The sequence below is a fragment of the Schistocerca americana genome, chromosome 7, assembly GCF_021461395.2.
Source record: "Schistocerca americana isolate TAMUIC-IGC-003095 chromosome 7, iqSchAmer2.1, whole genome shotgun sequence".
Classification (NCBI taxonomy): domain Eukaryota; kingdom Metazoa; phylum Arthropoda; class Insecta; order Orthoptera; family Acrididae; genus Schistocerca; species Schistocerca americana.
The window spans coordinates 121854950-121877115 of record NC_060125.1 but is presented as its reverse complement, the minus strand read 5'-3'; the positions used below and the strand labels follow the sequence as shown (position 1 = coordinate 121877115).

The 22166-nt window shown below is 47.4% G+C and overlaps 2 non-coding genes across 2 annotated transcripts; both read left to right on the top strand.

Annotated features, from left to right (window-relative positions):
* Positions 1–20495: 20495 nt before the first annotated feature.
* Positions 20496–20570, top strand: Trnas-cga. The gene has a single exon. It is a non-coding gene; the product is annotated as a tRNA-Ser (tRNA).
* Positions 20571–21700: 1130 nt separating this feature from the next.
* Trnal-caa lies at positions 21701–21775 on the top strand. The gene has a single exon. It is a non-coding gene; the product is annotated as a tRNA-Leu (tRNA).
* Positions 21776–22166: the final 391 nt, after the last annotated feature.

Below are 22166 nucleotides of genomic sequence, written 5' to 3'. Positions count from 1 at the left end.
TGCAACAAGGAGTCATCAGACCCTCTACTTCTGCTTATGCTTCTCCCATTTTTCTTGTACCTAAGGATCAGGGGTGGGATTTCAGACCTGTCATAGACTACCGGCATTTGAACACCAAGGTTGTACTCTAACAGTACCTTTGCCCGATTTGCGTAATTCTTTTACTTGGTTTGCTACCGCTAACTGGTTTACTGTTCTTGATTTGAATCAGGCCTATTATCAAGTTGTGTTGGCTGAAGAATGTAAAATGTCAATGCCTTTAGTACTGTTTGGAACTTGTTCGAGTTTAACAGAGTCCCCTTTGGATTAGCTACCGGAGCAGCAGTGCTTACTCGTTTACTGGATAATATTCTTGGGGACTTGACCTTCGGCTGTGTTGAGGATCATTTGGAGCATATCCAGCAAGTTCTTTTGAGGTTACAGTGAGCTGGTCTAACTGTTAAACCTAGTAAAGGTACCCTAGCTAGGCAGGAGGTATTTTTCTTAGGCCATATAGCCTCAGGTCAGAGTATTTGCATTGACCAAGAGTGGACGAAAGCCCTGCGGGCATTGCCTTCTCCTGCTGATAAGCAGGGAATCACTAGATTTATAGGCATGTGAAATTACTTTAGGTGTTTTGTGCTTAGTTTTGCTCAGTTGGCAGCACCCTTAAATCAGTTACGCCGTAAAGGCATGCATTTTGAATGGGGACCTGCCCAGGAGGTCGCCTTTGAGCATATTAAGACAGTGATAACCAACCCGCTGGTTCTTGGGGTACCCGATTTTAGCAAAAGGTTTATCGTACAGACTGATGCTTCTAATGCCAGTATTTCAGTTGTTCTTCTCCAGAAATTTGAGAGGCAGAGACAACCATTAGCTTAGTGTCTCAGTGGTTAACAGATTCTGAGCTTAAGTACTCTGTCTATGAGGGTGAGGCTTTGGCCATTTTGTTTGCCTTAGAAAAATATTAGTTCTACCTTGAGCATCGAGTTCTCCAATTGGAAACCAACAATCAAGTGTTGAGCTGGGTACTGGTGAGACCGCCTAAGACCGGCCGTATTGCCAGGTGGGCGGTATGTATATCGGCACTTCAGTTCAAAGTTAAACATGTTAAAGGTTCTGAAAATGTCTTGGCAGATGTTCTCAGCAGGATGTTTACCAAAGACGTGTCTAGTCAGGGAAGCAAACAGGAAGACGGTGACAATCTTAATTGTATGGTGTTAGGTGAAATTCCCCTTTTGGAGGAAGACATTGCCCACCATCAGGATCAGGACCCCCCGTGGGCTGGTATTAAGCAATGTGTGTTGGCAGGAGAGCTCTTGGAAGAATATAAGATTAAGAGGGGGATTATTTGCAGGAAGGTGGGCAATGCTAAGCAGTCTAACATCTGTTTGCCAGCTACCTTGGTGCATCAGGTCTTCTGTTGTTTTCATGATTCATTGGTGGGTGGCCATTTAGGGACTTGTAAGACGCTCCAAAAGATCAAGAAGCATTTAACTTGGCCCTCTATGGTCCAGGATGTTAGACAAATGATAGCTCAATGCCGATTGTGTAATGTAGCCAAACCCAATAATGCCCTTCAACAAGGCTGCTTGAGTTCTGAATGAGAGTCCTCTCTCATGCACTAGCTCTATATTGATTATTTGGGGCCTTTACCTCAGATTAAAAGGGGTCATCGATATGTACTCGTTATGATTGATGCATTTTCTAGGTTTACTTGACTGCTTCCAAGCCATAACATTACCGCTACCAGCACAATTAATCACTTGAATAGTGTCTTTAGTGTTTTCGGGCCACCTAAGCAGCTGGTTAGTGATAACATGCTTGTGTTTCTTTTGCGCCCCTTTAACGCCTTCTTCTTTCAGAAGGGTGTTAAGCAGTCACCACCACCCTGCATTATCCCCAGGGGACCTTTGCGGAAAGGGTTAATCGGAATCTTACGTCCACTTTGATTATTTATCATCAGAAAACATCCAGGAAATGGGACTCCAGTCTTCCCTGGCTCAGTTTTGCCTTTAATACCGCCATTTATGAAGCCTCACAAGTTATGCCTGCATCTTTGATGTTTTCCTACCCAGATAATTCCCCTCTTTCCAACTTGTGGGGAATTCAGGATCTTATTCCACCTAATGTTAATCCGTGGGTCATCAAGGAAATCTGGAACTGGGCCAGTTGTAATACACTCAGAGCTCATAATAAGAAATGTGAGCATTATAATCGTAATTGGGAAACCTTTAAAGGTAGGCAGGGGGATCAAGTTTATGTCTGCAATTTCCAAAGGAGGCAGGTGCGTGGCGGTAACATTAGTAAATTTACTCCTCGTTTTCTGGGGCCTTGCAGTATTATGCATATATTAGGCCCAGGAAATCTGTTGGTTAAGGAGAACAGCTCAGGCAAGCAATATCAGGTTCACCTTGGTCAAGTTAAGTTCAAATGGCTCAGGGTTTGAATTAACCCCTTCCTGGGTTAAGTTTGAGGGGGGGGGGGGGGGGGGGGGGGGGATTGAGCCATGCTCACTGTAAACTATGCATTTCCTTGAACTTGGCTGTCTAACTGTGTTTGGTTTCCCATCATTGTCGTGGATTATGCCATGGTTCTTCCTCCTCCTATGTGTGGCAGTAGCAATGTGTATCGATACTGCACTTTGTACCATCTTTGGTCTTGTGCATGTAGTTTCCAGCTAGGGGGTCTGCAGGTAGTCGGTTGGTTGGTTTTTGGTTGGTTTTCATGGGTGTTTAATGGTCTGTTGGTAATCTACTATAGCTAATGCTTTGAAAGAAAAAAAATTATTGTGTTTTATGTAAACCAATTGTGGGCCTTCAGCCACTTAAAACCTTATTCTTAAATTTAGTTATTGTTGTTGCATTGCTTTTTTATGTAGTGTTATTGAAAACGTAAAGGTTAAGGTATTTTTGAATTTTTGGAAAATCAACTGTGGGCCTTCAGCCTCTGAAAATCTTATTCTCAAAATTTCCTCTTAAGCAAAAACATTATGGCATTCTGCCTTAAAAGATGATGGTAATATATTTCAAAATTTTGAAATTTAATTGTGGCCTTCAGCCATTTGTATTGCACCTTGTGTCACTTGAAATTTATCTTGTTGCTTTTTAAGATTCCTTGTTTGTAGGCCTTCAGCCGTGAAAGAATTGGATTTTGAAACTCATAGTTGTAAAGGTTTGGCTACGTGCTGTTTTGGTTTGAAGGTGTTATTAAATTACAATAAATTAATATTTTGAAGTGAAACTGACCGACACATTATTTGGCCCTTTCTACAATACTAGTCACCTGTTCTACCCAGCGGGTTTAGCGGGCGTCTCAATAAGACATCATCCAAAATTGTACTGAATGCTTTCTCAGAGAAGTATTCTGCACAATAATACTGGGGAACAATTTGTAACTTAATTTCTGTTGACTTCGATTGCTAGGCTGTTTCAGAGGTAAATGGACATGCTGATTCCAAAACTGTAATTAATTTTTTCTTATCACATAAAGTTTTGTTTCTACAGTTGTTGCACATGCGATTACGCTTCTGACAGGTAACTTGTTTGTTACAGAAAGCAGTGCTGCACTCTGTTGGTGAACCTTAGACCAGTGATGACTGGGGTGGGATAGTGATGCCACATGACACATTTAGACTCATAATGTCTAGACTAATGTGGTGAGTTATGCATGAGATGCTGTAGTAAACAGGGGTCCTTGTCACTCTGACATAGTGAAGCCGGTTTCCGACGCATAGTACAATAATTTGTATTTACACAAGATTAGCAGTATTTACTTCTTATTTATATATGAACGAGAAAGTTTCTTTATGTCTGCCACTGGTAGTTTGCATCGTAAGTGCTTAAACAGCCCTGATTCATTTTGTTATATATGTGGCAGTTTTACCATACCCAGTCAACGGACAAACATCAGTAATTTTGTCAGGGAAGCCTATTTTGCTTATTTTAAAGTAAAAATTGGTGACCAAGAAAAATCATGGGCCCCTCACAAAGTCTGCAAGCAGTGTGTGGAGGGTTTGAGAAAGTGCACAAAAGGAACATGCGATAAACTTCCGTTTGGTATACCAATGTTTTGGCGAGAACCCAAAGATCACTTCAGTGATTGTTACTTTTGTATAGTAAAAACATCAGGATTATATATATCAGCTATACACCCTGTGCTGCATTCAGATGAAATTCCAGTGCCAGTGTTTCAGAAATTACCCTCTTTGGATATACAAGAAGATGCGTTGGTCGAAGATGGAAGTGATCACCCCAATGAACATTTTAAACGTGACAATGATTCTGTTCATAAAGGATTTAATCAGTAGGATTTAAATGACTTGGTATGGGATTTGGGACAGTCCAAAAAAGCATCAGAACTTCTAGCATCAAGACTGCATGAAAAAAAAACTTGTTAGATAAAGGAGCTAAAATTACCTACTCCGATCAAGAGAAAGTGCATTTCTGCAATTCTTTCAGAGTGCTGATGGATTTGTGTATTGCCACAACCTAACTGGTTTAATGAAGGAATTGGGAATTTCAAACTATAATGCAACCAAATGGCGATTGTTTATAGATAACTCAAAATGTAGCTTGAAGTGTGTTCTCCTCCGCAACGTAAATTTATACGGTTCAGTCCCAATAGGCCATTCAGTTTTCCAGCATGAAAAATACGAAGAAATAAAGAAGATCATTGACTTGTTGCAATATAACTTGCACCTATGGGTCATCTGTGTTGACCTTAAAATGGTTTCTTTCCTTCTTGGCCAGCAATGCAGATATACCATGTATCCATGTTTTCTGTGTATGTGGGACAGCAGAGCACATGAGAAGCATTGGGTGCAGTCAAAGTGGCTGCCAAGATCTGACCCAAAACCTAGTGATCCAAACATTGTAAATGATCCACTTGTTGACAGAAAAAAACATTGTATTTCCATCTTTGCGTGTAAAACTAGGTCTCCTGAAGCAATTTGTTAGAGCTCTGTCAACTGAAGGGGACTCTTTTAAGTACATCATTTTGGCATTTCCTAGCTTGTCATATGAGAAAATGGAGGTTGGTGTCTTTGATGAGCCATAGATTCAGCAACTTATTAAAGATGAACATTTGATAGAAACAATGACTGAACTTGAAAAGAATGCTTGGTTGGCATGCAAAAGTATTGTCAAGGATTTTTTAGGAAATACAGGAGCCCAGAATTACATCAAAATTGTTCAACAACTCTTAGGGAGCTTTAAAAAGCTTGCCTGTTACACGAGTATCAAACTGCATTTCTTTTATAGCCGTCTTGCTAACTTTCCAGAAAATCTTAGTGCTGTTAGCGATGAACAGGGTGAGCGATTCCACCAAGATTTGGTCATAGAAGCAAGCTATCAAGGTAGATGGGATGTTGGTATGATGGATGACTACTGTTGGAGCATCAAGCGAGAATGTCCCCAGATGGAGAAGCCTTGTAGGAAAAGTTATAAGCAAAAATTTGTACCCTAATATTTTTGTTTTTATTATTTGTATAAACACAATGTAACTTTGAATATTAAAATAACCTATTAATGAATAAATGTTCTAATATTCTACTGCGTTTGGTTAGTGCCCACTTTATTTTCCTTTGTATGCCCAGTTTTAATGACTTTTAGGGTAAAGAGAGAGAGTATCCTATAGTTTAAAAACTTGACATGATAGAGAAAAACTGCTAACAGTTTTGAATTCAGGGATCAAAAATTAGTTAAGAACAAGTCACAGACCTAGGACAACAAAATGCCTGTTCCCCAGTGTAATTATTAGTTCAGGGGCCCACTTTAAGCATAAATTGCTGGAAAAGCATAGTTGACCTCTTAGCAATAAATCATCCTCAGCAAATACGGAGCATCATGAAGGATATATGGGTTAGTGTCCACACACTTATTGGAGCGACTCTAAATATCATAATATCCAAACAGCGAATGCAACGCGCGATCTTAAACAGTGTCTGAGGAACCTCACTCACACTAATGTAATACTTGTCAATATTCCACATCGCTACGATCTTGTAAGATGGTCATGTGTTAACAGGGAAATAAAAAGTGCCAACAGTCAGTTTGCAAAAATCTGCAGACATTTCAAAAACGTGAAATGTGTTGATATAAGCAGTATTGGACGTAGATTCCACATGCAACAAGGACTTCACCTGAAAGGCTTGGGGAAAGAATATCTGACAAGCCTAATAACCAAGGTAATAAAAAACCACCAAAATAAATTCAAAACCAAAATGATAATTACATTGCCATCGCCTGACTCCATAACGAAAACACTTCAAAAAAATTTATTAGAAACATCATTAGCACCAGCAAAACATGTAAAAGAAGATGAAATTTTAACAGGAAGAACAGTGGACATCGATTTCAATGACAAAAGGACTACCGTTCCTCATCAGCCAAATATTAGTTTAGACGAAAATAACAAATACGAGAAGACTTCAAGTTCACAAGGAAACACATCAGTAGTGGCAGAACCAACATTTGAAGTGTCAGAAACAGCATTACCATCGACAACAACACATAGAAGGAAGGGGGACAGAAGAAATGCTGAGCCTCCTTCTCATCTCAACGATTTTTTATGTGTGGGCCTGAAGAAAAAGAAGGGACAACAGAAGGTAGTGAAACTTCCTGGCAGATTAAAACTGTGTGCCCGACCGAGACTCGAACTCGGGACCTTTGCCTTTCGCGGGCAAGTGCTCTACCAACTGAGCTACCGAAGCACGACTCACGCCCGGTGCTCACAGCTTTACTTCTGCCAGTACCTCGTCTCCTACCTTCCAAACTTTACAGAAGCTCTCCTACGAACCTTGCAGAACTAGCACTCCTGAAAGAAAGGATATTGCGGAGACATGGCTTAGCCACAGCCTGGGGGATGTTTCCAGAATGAGATTTTCACTCTGCAGCGGAGTGTGCGCTGATATGAAACTTCCTGGCAGATTAAAACTGTGTGCCCGACCGAGACTCGAACTCGGGACCTTTGCCTTTCGCGGGCAAGTGCTCTACCAACTGAGCCACCGAAGCACGACTCACGCCCGGTACTCACAGCTTTACTTCTGCCAGTACCTCGTCTCCTACCTTCCAAACTTTACAGAAGCTCTCCTGCGAACCTTGCAGAACTAGCACTCCTGAAAGAAAGGATATTGCGGAGACATGGCTTAGCCACAGCCTGGGGGATGTTTCCAGAATGAGATTTTCACTCTGCAGCGGAGTGTGCGCTGATACGAAACTTCCTGGCAGATTAAAACTGTGTGCCCGACCGAGACTCGAACTCGGGACCTTTGCCTTTCGCGGGCAAGTGCTCTACCAACTGAGCTACCGAAGCACGACTCACGCCCGGTACTCACAGCTTTACTTCTGCCAGTACCTCGTCTCCTACCTTCCAAACTTTACAGAAGCTCTCCTGCGAACCTTGCAGAACTAGCACTCCTGAAAGAAAGGATATTGCGGAGACATGGCTTAGCCACAGCCTGGGGGATGTTTCCAGAATGAGATTTTCACTCTGCAGCGGAGTGTGCGCTGATACGAAACTTCCTGGCAGATTAAAACTGTGTGCCCGACCGAGACTCGAACTCGAGACCTTTGCCTTTCGCGGGCAAGTGCTCTACCAACTGAGCTACCGAAGCACGACTCACGCCCGGTACTCACAGCTTTACTTCTGCCAGTACCTCGTCTCCTACCTTCCAAACTTTACAGAAGCTCTCCTGCGAACCTTGCAGAACTAGCACTCCTGAAAGAAAGGATATTGCGGAGACATGGCTTAGCCACAGCCTGGGGGATGTTTCCAGAATGAGATTTTCACTCTGCAGCGGAGTGTGCGCTGATATGAAACTTCCTGGCAGATTAAAACTGTGTGCCCGACCGAGACTCGAACTCGGGACCTTTGCCTTTCGCGGGCAAGTGCTCCACCAACTGAGCCACCGAAGCACGACTCACGCCCGGTACTCACAGCTTTACTTCTGCCAGTACCTCGTCTCCTACCTTCCAAACTTTACAGAAGCTCTCCTGCGAACCTTGCAGAACTAGCACTCCTGAAAGAAAGGATATTGCGGAGACATGGCTTAGCCACAGCCTGGGGGATGTTTCCAGAATGAGATTTTCACTCTGCAGCGGAGTGTGCGCTGATATGAAACTTCCTGGCAGATTAAAACTGTGTGCCCGACCGAGACTCGAACTCGGGACCTTTGCCTTTCGCGGGCAAGTGCTCTACCAACTGAGCTACCGAAGCACGACTCACGCCCGGTACTCACAGCTTTACTTCTGCCAGTACCTCGTCTCCTACCTTCCAAACTTTACAGAAGCTCTCCTGCGAACCTTGCAGAACTAGCACTCCTGAAAGAAAGGATATTGCGGAGACATGGCTTAGCCACAGCCTGGGGGATGTTTCCAGAATGAGATTTTCACTCTGCAGCGGAGTGTGCGCTGATATGAAACTTCCTGGCAGATTAAAACTGTGTGCCCGACCGAGACTCGAACTCGGGACCTTTGCCTTTCGCGGGCAAGTGCTCTACCAACTGAGCTACCGAAGCACGACTCACGCCCGGTACTCACAGCTTTACTTCTGCCAGTACCTCGTCTCCTACCTTCCAAACTTTACAGAAGCTCTCCTGCGAACCTTGCAGAACTAGCACTCCTGAAAGAAAGGATATTGCGGAGACATGGCTTAGCCACAGCCTGGGGGATGTTTCCAGAATGAGATTTTCACTCTGCAGCGGAGTGTGCGCTGATATGAAACTTCCTGGCAGATTAAAACTGTGTGCCCGACCGAGACTCGAACTCGGGACCTTTGCCTTTCGCGGGCAAGTGCTCTACCAACTGAGCTACCGAAGCACGACTCACGCCCGGTACTCACAGCTTTACTTCTGCCAGTACCTCGTCTCCTACCTTCCAAACTTTACAGAAGCTCTCCTGCGAACCTTGCAGAACAAAAAAAAAATCTCATTCTGGAAACATCCCCCAGGCTGTGGCTAAGCCATGTCTCCGCAATATCCTTTCTTTCAGGAGTGCTAGTTCTGCAAGGTTCGCAGGAGAGCTTCTGTAAAGTTTGGAAGGTAGGAGACGAGGTACTGGCAGAAGTAAGGCTGTGAGTACCGGGCGTGAGTCGTGCTTCGGTAGCTCAGTTGGTAGAGCACTTGCCCGCGAAAGGCAAAGGTCCCGAGTTCGAGTCTCGGTCGGGCACACAGTTTTAATCTGCCAGGAAGTTTCATATCAGCGCACACTCCGCTGCAGAGTGGAAATCTGATTCTGGAAACATCCCCCAGGCTGTGGCTAAGCCATGTCTCCGCAATATCCTTTCTTTCAGGAGTGCTAGTTCTGCAAGGTTCGCAGGAGAGCTTCTGTAAAGTTTGGAAGGTAGGAGACGAGGTACTGGCAGAAGTAAAGCTGTGAGTACCGGGCGTGAGTCGTGCTTCGATAGCTCAGTTGGACAGTCGTGCTCAGGCACTCGGCCAGTGCACATCGCGCGGTGACGGGCGGTAGCGCGGACCAGTGTTTACGTCGCGAGCAGTGCTGCGGTGGAGAGCTGCGCAGCGTGTGCGAGCGCTGTTAACGTTTGTTTCTGTACCACTGTTGTAAGTAAGATGTCGACAATTAACAGAGCGAACAGCGTTCAGTGTGTTTTCGATCGTGCTGCCTTGCGACCGACGGCTTTCGAAATCCATGAGTGGATTTTTGAGGATTTGAAATTGCCGGAAGATATAGTCGACACGTTCCAGTTGGACTTTGTGCAGTACTCATTATTTATCAAATTTATTTCGAGTGACACTTATGAGAAATTCGTTGAGGAGCATGCTGGTGTGAGACCATTTCGTCATAATGACGGCAGTATTAGCAATGTCCAAATCGTGCCTTCGGGATACGGAGTGAGAACCGTCAGGGTATTTAATGTGCCACCTGAGTGCCCTAATGACCTGATAGCACGTTCTCTGTCACTGTACGGCGTTGTTTTGTCGGTTACCAATGAAAAATGGTCGAGTGCATATCGCTACCAAGTTAACAGCGGGGTGCGAAGTGTCCGTGTGGACTTAAAAAAGCATATACCTTCGTATGTTACCATTGGCGGCTGTCGTGCACAGGTAACTTACATTGGACAACCCCCTACCTGTTCGATCTGCCATTCAACAGAACATCTGCGGATGAACTGTACACGTCGACGTCCATTTCAACTTCCACGGGAACGTCCTGCAGACGGTAGTGAAAAGTTTGTTCCGCTATTGAGTGAGGTAGTCGCGGGGACGGTACCACCACCTCGGCAGCCGGAACGTGTTAGCGAGGCGGAGATACCAGTTCAGGTGGAATGCAGTGCCCAAGATATTTGCGGTAGGACGGACGTCGATCCGGCACCGTCATCCTCACCGGGGCAGTTATCGCTGGATAACAACGATGCGCCAGCCACCTCTGAAACTAAGCCGTGTGAGATACAGGAGCGGGTGCAGATCAGTTTGCCTGAACCGCCCCTATCGGTAGAGACTGCAGCAGACACGAAGAAAGGCCGCCGAAGGAGAAGCAAAGGGAATAGTAGCAAAGAGGAAAAGTCGGATGATTTGAGACCCGTACACATGTCAGAAAGTGGCAGCGAGACTGAACCTCAATCTTCTTGCTCCGTGCGCTGCGAGGACACCGCGAGGCAAGAACGCATTCGTGAACAGACCACACACCTGAAGGCACTACTGAGCGCTGAGAGGGAACAGAGCACCGTAACGGCTAAGAGGAAGAGCGAGCAGAGCAGCGAGCAGCTGCAGCAGCGCTCCCGCAGGAACTCGCTGACGTCCGTCGCAGCCCCGCGTGGTGGTCAGGCGGACGCGACCACGTTGACAGACTCAGCCGGCGGTGGCGGGCAGGGCGGCGCGCGCACCGCGAAGCACCCCGACAGCAATGAGCCGTGGTGGCAGCAGGACGAGGAGATGCAGCAGTAGCTGCTCTCGCGCATGACCATCGCGCTGCGACATTTCCACTCTCTGAGTACTCCAGACGTTCCCAACGAGTTTGATTCAAAGACGACCAGAAGGACGATCCAACACAGAGCTCATTGTCCTCTGAACCATCATGTGCGATAGCCAAACCTACAACGTTACCACACTTAACGTCAATAGAATTCAAAGTGCAGTGAAACTCCGTTCGCTAACTGATTTCTTGTATGGTACCAGCGTTGACATTGCCCTCCTACAGGAGGTAGTCACAGTCTTAGAAGTGCCTGGTTACGTTCTCATTGATAACATCAACCTCCAGGATGCTGTAGGCACTGCCATACTTCTGCGTGACGGTATACCATTTACGGATGCGCAGCGGCTGCCTAGTGGTCGTGGCATTTCTCTTCGAGTGAATGGTGTGCAGATTGTTAACGTGTACGCTCCCTCAGGTAGCACTCATAAGAGAGATCGCTCAACATTTTATAAAAACGAGGTTCCCATTCTTCTTAGCGCTTATCGTGCACATCTCATCCTCGGTGGTGACTTCAATTGTGTGCTTAACGACAGAGACCAAACTCCTCACACGAACAGATGTATCGAACTTGAACATTTAATTCATGGCATGCGTCTTCACGATACATGGCAACAACTGCACGGTGAACGGGTAGCGTACACCTTCGTAACTAGTCATTCTGCCAGTCGGTTGGATAGGATCTATGTGTCCGAGGCCCTCCAGCGGCACGCTGTGAACTGTGACATAGCTCCTGTCAACATCTCCGACCATTGTGCGTATCAGTGTTACCTTAACCTACACCGCCAGCAAATATACCGCGGGAAAGGCTACTGGAAATTGAATGTCAGCCTTCTGCAGGATGCCCAACTTGAAGAGGAGGTGAACATGACGTGGCAACAGCTCCAGCGGCAACGACGTCGTTACGATAGCGCTCTCCAGTGGTGGACTCAGTGTGCTAAGCCTAAATTACGCCTCACCCTCATGAGTTACGCCCGACAAAAAAGCTTTTGGCAGAAACAGACTATTGAGTTTTATTATCGCTGTTTGAGAGAACTGTACAGTCGCGCTAACAATCCTTCTGGCGATATCGACATCAAGATCAAACGATATAAAGCGAAAATCACGGCGATACAACGCCAACGAATGCAAGGCATCATCGTGCGAGCCCACCCAAAGGCCGTTGCCGCCGAAGAACGGGCCTCTCTGTACCACATCCTGAGAACGACGAAACGGTGTAAAGCCATGTTGATTGAAGCCGTTGTTGATGACGCTGAGAATGCCATCACGAAGCAACGTGACATCATCTCGCACGTCTACGACTATTATAGTCAACTTTACAAGAAGCAAGCCGTTGATGAACACTCGTGCGACGATTTTCTTAGGACCTTGAGCTGTCGCTTGTCGCAACAGGATACTGCAAATCTGGAATCTCTTTTCACAGAGGACGAAATCCGACTGGCGGTCCACAGTGCAAAGAAAGGGAAGTCACCAGGACCCGACGGTCTCAGCGCTGAGTTTTACCAGCGTTACTGGAACCTCCTCGGTCCTACACTCCTCGAGATAGCGAATGAACTCTGGCACCTGGAAGTTATACCCAAGGCATTTACGGAAGGTATCATCCTGCCCTTACCGAAAAAAGGGAACAGCAGGAAGGTCGAAAACATGCGACCCATCACACTCCTGAATGCCGATTTCAAAATCATCACCAGATCGATTAAGCTAAGGATGCAAACCGTTATGTACAAGGTTTTGGGCAGTTACCAGTACAGTGCAGTGCAAGGCCGAAGTGCAATCTCAGCAGCCTGCGATTTGAGGGACATCATCTGTTCGTATGCTGAAACCAAAGGACAGGGCGCTCTGATCTTTCTAGATTTTGAGAAGGCTTATGACCGTGTACGTCATGACTTCCTCTTTAAAAGCATGAAGAAACTAGGTTTTGGACTTCATCTCATAGAATTAATTCGCAAACTTACTACAAACGCCTCTTCACGGATTCTCATTAATGGCCATTTTACAAAAGAAGTTTCCATTGAGCAATCCGTCCGCCAAGGATGTCCTCTGTCAATGATTTTGTACGCCATTGCAGTGGAGCCGCTACTGAACAACTTGGCGCATAGCGGGATCGGACTTAGCGTCCAGTCTGTCACTATCCCATGCATTGCGTATGCTGACGATGTATGCGTAACTGTGTCATCATCGCAACAACTTCTGTCAGCGGAAACTCTTTTACAAAAATTCACGTTTCTTTCAGGAGCAATACTCAATAGAACTAAAACCACAGCTTTGCAGATCGGTGGCGGTATCGGAGACATATCCCATGTTACCTGGTGCAAGGTCAAGGATTCTCACACAACCCTCGGTGTTACTTTTGAGGCCAAACCAGACACATTCCTGACGAAGAACTGGTCACACATGCTTAATAAATTACGTGCTGCTTTGATACTTCACTCCGACCGTGACTTGAACATACTACAGAAAGTTAAGACCATCGAGATCGCCATTACGAGCAAGATGACTTATTTGGCGCAAATTCTTCCAATCTCCGACCATCTAGCCAAGAGTATACAACAAGCGTTATGTTGGTTTCTTTTTAGGGGGCACATTTTCAAAGTTCAATTCGATACCTTAACCTTACCTTCGTTCAAAGGTGGCCTTAACCTCATTAAAGTACACAAAAAATGTGTCACCCTGCTCCTAAATCGCATCAGGAAGGAGTTCCGTACCCGGAGGACCAGTATCATCGCAAACCTCATTCAGCGGTGGAAGCCTCATAGCCTTGACCCACCCGTTAATATCGCCGGCATTCCACTTTCTTACCGACATGTGCGACTGTACTACATGGAAATGAGCTACATTCGACACAACATCGTCGATAACGGAAGCCTGACGAACAGGAAGCTTTATGGCCTTCTCACGACAACAAACCACAGGAATCGTCTCGAAGAAAAACATCCACATACACATTGGAGTATAGTATGGCGGAATGTGCACAGCGACGTGTTACCGTCACGCGTCATAGCCGACTGGTATCTAACAGTCAACGATAAAGTAGCAACGAATGAAAAGCTACATAAAATTGGCCTTCATCCAACGCCCAACTGTGACGCATGCGGAAGGGTCGATACGCTTCTTCATAGGTTCACGTGCGGACATGCAGAAGAAATTACTACATTTCTTCGTCAACGATTGTCGGTGATAGACCGTACGACGCCCTGTGGTGTAGATCTTTTAGAGATCATTCAGCCACAAAAACTGAGATATCCACGAGCAAAAAACAACGCTGCAACGTGGATCATGGGCCACACAGCATCGTTTATTATGCAGAATAGGCATGCTACTTTCCTCGACTATTATTCTTACATAGAAATTGAACACTTTAAAATGAGACAACACTGTGACTACAGGAGGATATTTGGAAATATGCTGAACATCATAATTAACGGTTAAATACTTCAAATACAATCTTTCGGATCGCAGAGGTTGCCAGTGACCTGTATGTATGACTCCCATTTGCTTCCTGGGACTTTAGCACTTGCCGCAATTTTACGATACTATTCAGATGCTCACCAATGCAGAAGGCATTTTTTCTTTCCCATTTTCGCTTTCACATTTCCCTTCTCGCTTCTCTCGCAGAACGAGCGGAGCAACCTTCCTTCAATTATGAAGTGATAGTCTTTTGTGCACCATAACAATTTCTGTTTACTACTTGGTCAAAAAAAAAAAAAAAAAAAAAAAAAAAAAAAAAAAAAAAAAAAAAAAAAAAACCTCAAGAAGACATTTCATTTCTTATATTGCGCTACGGCAGCCTAGCAATCATATACACTTTGTTCATTCTTTCTTATTACGAATTGGCGCAAATGTTAAAAAAAAAAAAAAAAAAAAAAAAAAAAAAAAAAAAAAAAGTTGGTAGAGCACTTGCCCGCGAAAGGCAAAGGTCCCGAGTTCGAGTCTCGGTCGGGCACACAGTTTTAATCTGCCAGGAAGTTTCATATCAGCGCACACTCCGCTGCAGAGTGAAAATCTCATTCTGGAAACATCCCCCAGGCTGTGGCTAAGCCATGTCTCCGCAATATCCTTTCTTTCAGGAGTGCTAGTTCTGCAAGGTTCGCAGGAGAGCTTCTGTAAAGTTTGGAAGGTAGGAGACGAGGTACTGGCAGAAGTAAAGCTGTGAGTACCGGGCGTGAGTCGTGCTTCGGTAGCTCAGTTGGTGGAGCACTTGCCCGCGAAAGGCAAAGGTCCCGAGTTCGAGTCTCGGTCGGGCACACAGTTTTAATCTGCCAGGAAGTTTCATATCAGCGCACACTCCGCTGCAGAGTGAAAATCTCATTCTGGAAACATCCCCCAGGCTGTGGCTAAGCCATGTCTCCGCAATATCCTTTCTTTCAGGAGTGCTAGTTCTGCAAGGTTCGCAGGAGAGCTTCTGTAAAGTTTGGAAGGTAGGAGACGAGGTACTGGCAGAAGTAAAGCTGTGAGTACCGGGCGTGAGTCGTGCTTCGGTAGCTCAGTTGGTAGAGCACTTGCCCGCGAAAGGCAAAGGTCCCGAGTTCGAGTCTCGGTCGGGCACACAGTTTTAATCTGCCAGGAAGTTTCATATCAGCGCACACTCCGCTGCAGAGTGGAAATCTCATTCTGGAAACATCCCCCAGGCTGTGGCTAAGCCATGTCTCCGCAATATCCTTTCTTTCAGGAGTGCTAGTTCTGCAAGGTTCGCAGGAGAGCTTCTGTAAAGTTTGGAAGGTAGGAGACGAGGTACTGGCAGAAGTAAAGCTGTGAGTACCGGGCGTGAGTCGTGCTTCGGTAGCTCAGTTGGTGGAGCACTTGCCCGCGAAAGGCAAAGGTCCCGAGTTCGAGTCTCGGTCGGGCACACAGTTTTAATCTGCCAGGAAGTTTCATATCAGCGCACACTCCGCTGCAGAGTGAAAATCTCATTCTGGAAACATCCCCCAGGCTGTGGCTAAGCCATGTCTCCGCAATATCCTTTCTTTCAGGAGTGCTAGTTCTGCAAGGTTCGCAGGAGAGCTTCTGTAAAGTTTGGAAGGTAGGAGACGAGGTACTGGCAGAAGTAAAGCTGTGAGTACCGGGCGTGAGTCGTGCTTCGGTAGCTCAGTTGGTAGAGCACTTGCCCGCGAAAGGCAAAGGTCCCGAGTTCGAGTCTCGGTCGGGCACACAGTTTTAATCTGCCAGGAAGTTTCATATCAGCGCACACTCCGCTGCAGAGTGAAAATCTCATTCTGGAAACATCCCCCAGGCTGTGGCTAAGCCATGTCTCCGCAATATCCTTTCTTTCAGGAGTGCTAGTTCTGCAAGGTTCGCAGGAGAGCTTCTGTAAAGTTTGGAAGGTAGGAGACGAGGTACTGGCAGAAGTAAAGCTGTGAGTACCGGGCGTGAGTCGTGCTTCGGTAGCTCAGTTGGTAGAGCACTTGCCCGCGAAAGGCAAAGGTCCCGAGTTCGAGTCTCGGTCGGGCACACAGTTTAAATCTGCCAGGAAGTTTCATATCAGCGCACACTCCGCTGCAGAGTGGAAATCTCATTCTGGAAACATCCCCCAGGCTGTGGCTAAGCCATGTCTCCGCAATATCCTTTCTTTCAGGAGTGCTAGTTCTGCAAGGTTCGCAGGAGAGCTTCTGTAAAGTTTGGAAGGTAGGAGACGAGGTACTGGCAGAAGTAAAGCTGTGAGTACCGGGCGTGAGTCGTGCTTCGGTAGCTCAGTTGGTAGAGCACTTGCCCGCGAAAGGCAAAGGTCCCGAGTTCGAGTCTCGGTCGGGCACACAGTTTTAATCTGCCAGGAAGTTTCATATCAGCGCACACTCCGCTGCAGAGTGAAAATCTCATTCTGGAAACATCCCCCAGGCTGTGGCTAAGCCATGTCTCCGCAATATCCTTTCTTTCAGGAGCGCTAGTTCTGCAAGGTTCGCAGGAGAGCTTCTGTAAAGTTTGGAAGGTAGGAGACGAGGTACTGGCAGAAGTAAAGCTGTGAGTACCGGGCGTGAGTCGTGCTTCGGTAGCTCAGTTGGTAGAGCACTTGCCCGCGAAAGGCAAAGGTCCCGAGTTCGAGTCTCGGTCGGGCACACAGTTTTAATCTGCCAGGAAGTTTCATATCAGCGCACACTCCGCTGCAGAGTGAAAATCTCATTCTGGAAACATCCCCCAGGCTGTGGCTAAGCCATGTCTCCGCAATATCCTTTCTTTCAGGAGTGCTAGTTCTGCAAGGTTCGCAGGAGAGCTTCTGTAAAGTTTGGAAGGTAGGAGACGAGGTACTGGCAGAAGTAAAGCTGTGAGTACCGGGCGTGAGTCGTGCTTCGGTAGCTCAGTTGGTGGAGCACTTGCCCGCGAAAGGCAAAGGTCCCGAGTTCGAGTCTCGGTCGGGCACACAGTTTTAATCTGCCAGGAAGTTTCATATCAGCGCACACTCCGCTGCAGAGTGAAAATCTCATTCTGGAAACATCCCCCAGGCTGTGGCTAAGCCATGTCTCCGCAATATCCTTTCTTTCAGGAGTGCTAGTTCTGCAAGGTTCGCAGGAGAGCTTCTGTAAAGTTTGGAAGGTAGGAGACGAGGTACTGGCAGAAGTAAAGCTGTGAGTACCGGGCGTGAGTCGTGCTTCGGTAGCTCAGTTGGTAGAGCACTTGCCCGCGAAAGGCAAAGGTCCCGAGTTCGAGTCTCGGTCGGGCACACAGTTTTAATCTGCCAGGAAGTTTCATATCAGCGCACACTCCGCTGCAGAGTGAAAATCTCATTCTGGAAACATCCCCCAGGCTGTGGCTAAGCCATGTCTCCGCAATATCCTTTCTTTCAGGAGTGCTAGTTCTGCAAGGTTCGCAGGAGAGCTTCTGTAAAGTTTGGAAGGTAGGAGACGAGGTACTGGCAGAAGTAAAGCTGTGAGTACCGGGCGTGAGTCGTGCTTCGGTAGCTCAGTTGGTAGAGCACTTGCCCGCGAAAGGCAAAGGTCCCGAGTTCGAGTCTCGGTCGGGCACACAGTTTAAATCTGCCAGGAAGTTTCATATCAGCGCACACTCCGCTGCAGAGTGGAAATCTCATTCTGGAAACATCCCCCAGGCTGTGGCTAAGCCATGTCTCCGCAATATCCTTTCTTTCAGGAGTGCTAGTTCTGCAAGGTTCGCAGGAGAGCTTCTGTAAAGTTTGGAAGGTAGGAGACGAGGTACTGGCAGAAGTAAAGCTGTGAGTACCGGGCGTGAGTCGTGCTTCGGTAGCTCAGTTGGTAGAGCACTTGCCCGCGAAAGGCAAAGGTCCCGAGTTCGAGTCTCGGTCGGGCACACAGTTTTAATCTGCCAGGAAGTTTCATATCAGCGCACACTCCGCTGCAGAGTGAAAATCTCATTCTGGAAACATCCCCCAGGCTGTGGCTAAGCCATGTCTCCGCAATATCCTTTCTTTCAGGAGCGCTAGTTCTGCAAGGTTCGCAGGAGAGCTTCTGTAAAGTTTGGAAGGTAGGAGACGAGGTACTGGCAGAAGTAAAGCTGTGAGTACCGGGCGTGAGTCGTGCTTCGGTAGCTCAGTTGGTAGAGCACTTGCCCGCGAAAGGCAAAGGTCCCGAGTTCGAGTCTCGGTCGGGCACACAGTTTTAATCTGCCAGGAAGTTTCATATCAGCGCACACTCCGCTGCAGAGTGGAAATCTCATACTGGAAACATCCCCCAGGCTGTGGCTAAGCCATGTCTCCGCAATATCCTTTCTTTCAGGAGTGCTAGTTCTGCAAGTTTCGCAGGAGAGCTTCTGTAAAGTTTGGAAGGTAGGAGACGAGGTACTGGCAGAAGTAAAGCTGTGAGTACCGGGCGTGAGTCGTGCTTCGGTAGCTCAGTTGGTAGAGCACTTGCCCGCGAAAGGCAAAGGTCCCGAGTTCGAGTCTCGGTCGGGCACACAGTTTTAATCTGCCAGGAAATTTCATATCAGCGCACACTCCGCTGCAGAGTGAAAATCTCATTCTGGAAACATCCCCCAGGCTGTGGCTAAGCCATGTCTCCGCAATATCCTTTCTTTCAGGAGTGCTAGTTCTGCAAGGTTCGCAGGAGAGCTTCTGTAAAGTTTGGAAGGTAGGAGACGAGGTACTGGCAGAAGTAAAGCTGTGAGTACCGGGCGTGAGTCGTGCTTCGGTAGCTCAGTTGGTAGAGCACTTGCCCGCGAAAGGCAAAGGTCCCGAGTTCGAGTCTCGGTCGGGCACACAGTTTAAATCTGCCAGGAAGTTTCATATCAGCGCACACTCCGCTGCAGAGTGGAAATCTCATTCTGGAAACATCCCCCAGGCTGTGGCTAAGCCATGTCTCCGCAATATCCTTTCTTTCAGGAGTGCTAGTTCTGCAAGGTTCGCAGGAGAGCTTCTGTAAAGTTTGGAAGGTAGGAGACGAGGTACTGGCAGAAGTAAAGCTGTGAGTACCGGGCGTGAGTCGTGCTTCGGTAGCTCAGTTGGTAGAGCACTTGCCCGCGAAAGGCAAAGGTCCCGAGTTCGAGTCTCGGTCGGGCACACAGTTTTAATCTGCCAGGAAGTTTCATATCAGCGCACACTCCGCTGCAGAGTGAAAATCTCATTCTGGAAACATCCCCCAGGCTGTGGCTAAGCCATGTCTCCGCAATATCCTTTCTTTCAGGAGCGCTAGTTCTGCAAGGTTCGCAGGAGAGCTTCTGTAAAGTTTGGAAGGTAGGAGACGAGGTACTGGCAGAAGTAAAGCTGTGAGTACCGGGCGTGAGTCGTGCTTCGGTAGCTCAGTTGGTAGAGCACTTGCCCGCGAAAGGCAAAGGTCCCGAGTTCGAGTCTCGGTCGGGCACACAGTTTTAATCTGCCAGGAAGTTTCATATCAGCGCACACTCCGCTGCAGAGTGGAAATCTCATACTGGAAACATCCCCCAGGCTGTGGCTAAGCCATGTCTCCGCAATATCCTTTCTTTCAGGAGTGCTAGTTCTGCAAGGTTCGCAGGAGAGCTTCTGTAAAGTTTGGAAGGTAGGAGACGAGGTACTGGCAGAAGTAAAGCTGTGAGTACCGGGCGTGAGTCGTGCTTCGGTAGCTCAGTTGGTGGAGCACTTGCCCGCGAAAGGCAAAGGTCCCGAGTTCGAGTCTCGGTCGGGCACACAGTTTTAATCTGCCAGGAAATTTCATATCAGCGCACACTCCGCTGCAGAGTGAAAATCTCATTCTGGAAACATCCCCCAGGCTGTGGCTAAGCCATGTCTCCGCAATATCCTTTCTTTCAGGAGTGCTAGTTCTGCAAGGTTCGCAGGAGAGCTTCTGTAAAGTTTGGAAGGTAGGAGACGAGGTACTGGCAGAAGTAAAGCTGTGAGTACCGGGCGTGAGTCGTGCTTCGGTAGCTCAGTTGGTAGAGCACTTGCCCGCGAAAGGCAAAGGTCCCGAGTTCGAGTCTCGGTCGGGCACACAGTTTTAATCTGCCAGGAAGTTTCATATCAGCGCACTCTCCGCTGCAGAGTGAAAATCTCATTCTGGAAACATCCCCCAGGCTGTGGCTAAGCCATGTCTCCGCAATATCCTTTCTTTCAGGAGTGCTAGTTCTGCAAGGTTCGCAGGAGAGCTTCTGTAAAGTTTGGAAGGTAGGAGACGAGGTACTGGCAGAAGTAAAGCTGTGAGTACCGGGCGTGAGTCGTGCTTCGATAGCTCAGTTGGTAGAGCACTTGCCCGCGAAAGGCAAAGGTCCCGAGTTCGAGTCTCGGTCGGGCACACAGTTTTAATCTGCCAGGAAGTTTCATATCAGCGCACACTCCGCTGCAGAGTGAAAATCTCATTCTGGAAACATCCCCCAGGCTGTGGCTAAGCCATGTCTCCGCAATATCCTTTCTTTCAGGAGTGCTAGTTCTGCAAGGTTCGCAGGAGAGCTTCTGTAAAATTTGGAAGGTAGGAGACGAGGTACTGGCAGAAGTAAAGCTGTGAGTACCGGGCGTGAGTCGTGCTTCGGTAGCTCAGTTGGTAGAGCACTTGCCCGCGAAAGGCAAAGGTCCCGAGTTCGAGTCTCGGTCGGGCACACAGTTTTAATCTGCCAGGAAGTTTCATATCAGCGCACACTCCGCTGCAGAGTGAAAATCTCATTCTGGAAACATCCCCCAGGCTGTGGCTAAGCCATGTCTCCGCAATATCCTTTCTTTCAGGAGTGCTAGTTCTGCAAGGTTCGCAGGAGAGCTTCTGTAAAGTTTGGAAGGTAGGAGACGAGGTACTGGCAGAAGTAAAGCTGTGACTACCGGGCGTGAGTCGTGCTTCGGTAGCTCAGTTGGTAGAGCACTTGCCCGCGAAAGGCAAAGGTCCCGAGTTCGAGTCTCGGTCGGGCACACAGTTTTAATCTGCCAGGAAGTTTCATATCAGCGCACACTCCGCTGCAGAGTGAAAATCTCATTCTGGAAACATCCCCCAGGCTGTGGCTAAGCCATGTCTCCGCAATATCCTTTCTTTCAGGAGTGCTAGTTCTGCAAGGTTCGCAGGAGAGCTTCTGTAAAGTTTGGAAGGTAGGAGACGAGGTACTGGCAGAAGTAATGCTGTGAGTACCGGGCGTGAGTCGTGCTTCGGTGGCTCAGTTGGTAGAGCACTTGCCCGCGAAAGGCAAAGGTCCCGAGTTCGAGTCTCGGTCGGGCACATAGTTTTAATCTGCCAGGAAGTTTCATATCAGCGCACACTCCGCTGCAGAGTGAAAATCTCATTCTGGAAACATCCCCCAGGCTGTGGCTAAGCCATGTCTCCGCAATATCCTTTCTTTCAGGAGTGCTAGTTCTGCAAGGTTCGCAGGAGAGCTTCTGTAAAGTTTGGAAGGTAGGAGACGAGGTACTGGCAGAAGTAAAGCTGTGAGTACCGGGCGTGAGTCGTGTTTCGGTAGCTCAGTTGGTAGAGCACTTGCCCGCAAAAGGCAAAGGTCCCGAGTTCGAGTCTCGGTCGGGCACACAGTTTTAATCTGCCAGGAAGTTTCATATCAGCGCACACTCCGCTGCAGAGTGAAAATCTCATTCTGGAAACATCCCCCAGGCTGTGGCTAAGCCATGTCTCCGCAATATCCTTTCTTTCAGGAGTGCTAGTTCTGCAAGGTTCGCAGGAGAGCTTCTGTAAAGTTTGGAAGGTAGGAGACGAGGTACTGGCAGAAGTAAAGCTGTGAGTACCGGGCGTGAGTCGTGCTTCGGTAGCTCAGTTGGTAGAGCACTTGCCCGCGAAAGGCAAAGGTCCCGAGTTCGAGTCTCGGTTGGGCACACAGTTTTAATCTGCCAGGAAGTTTCATATCAGCGCACACTCCGCTGCAGAGTGAAAATCTCATTCTGGAAACATCCCCCAGGCTGTGGCT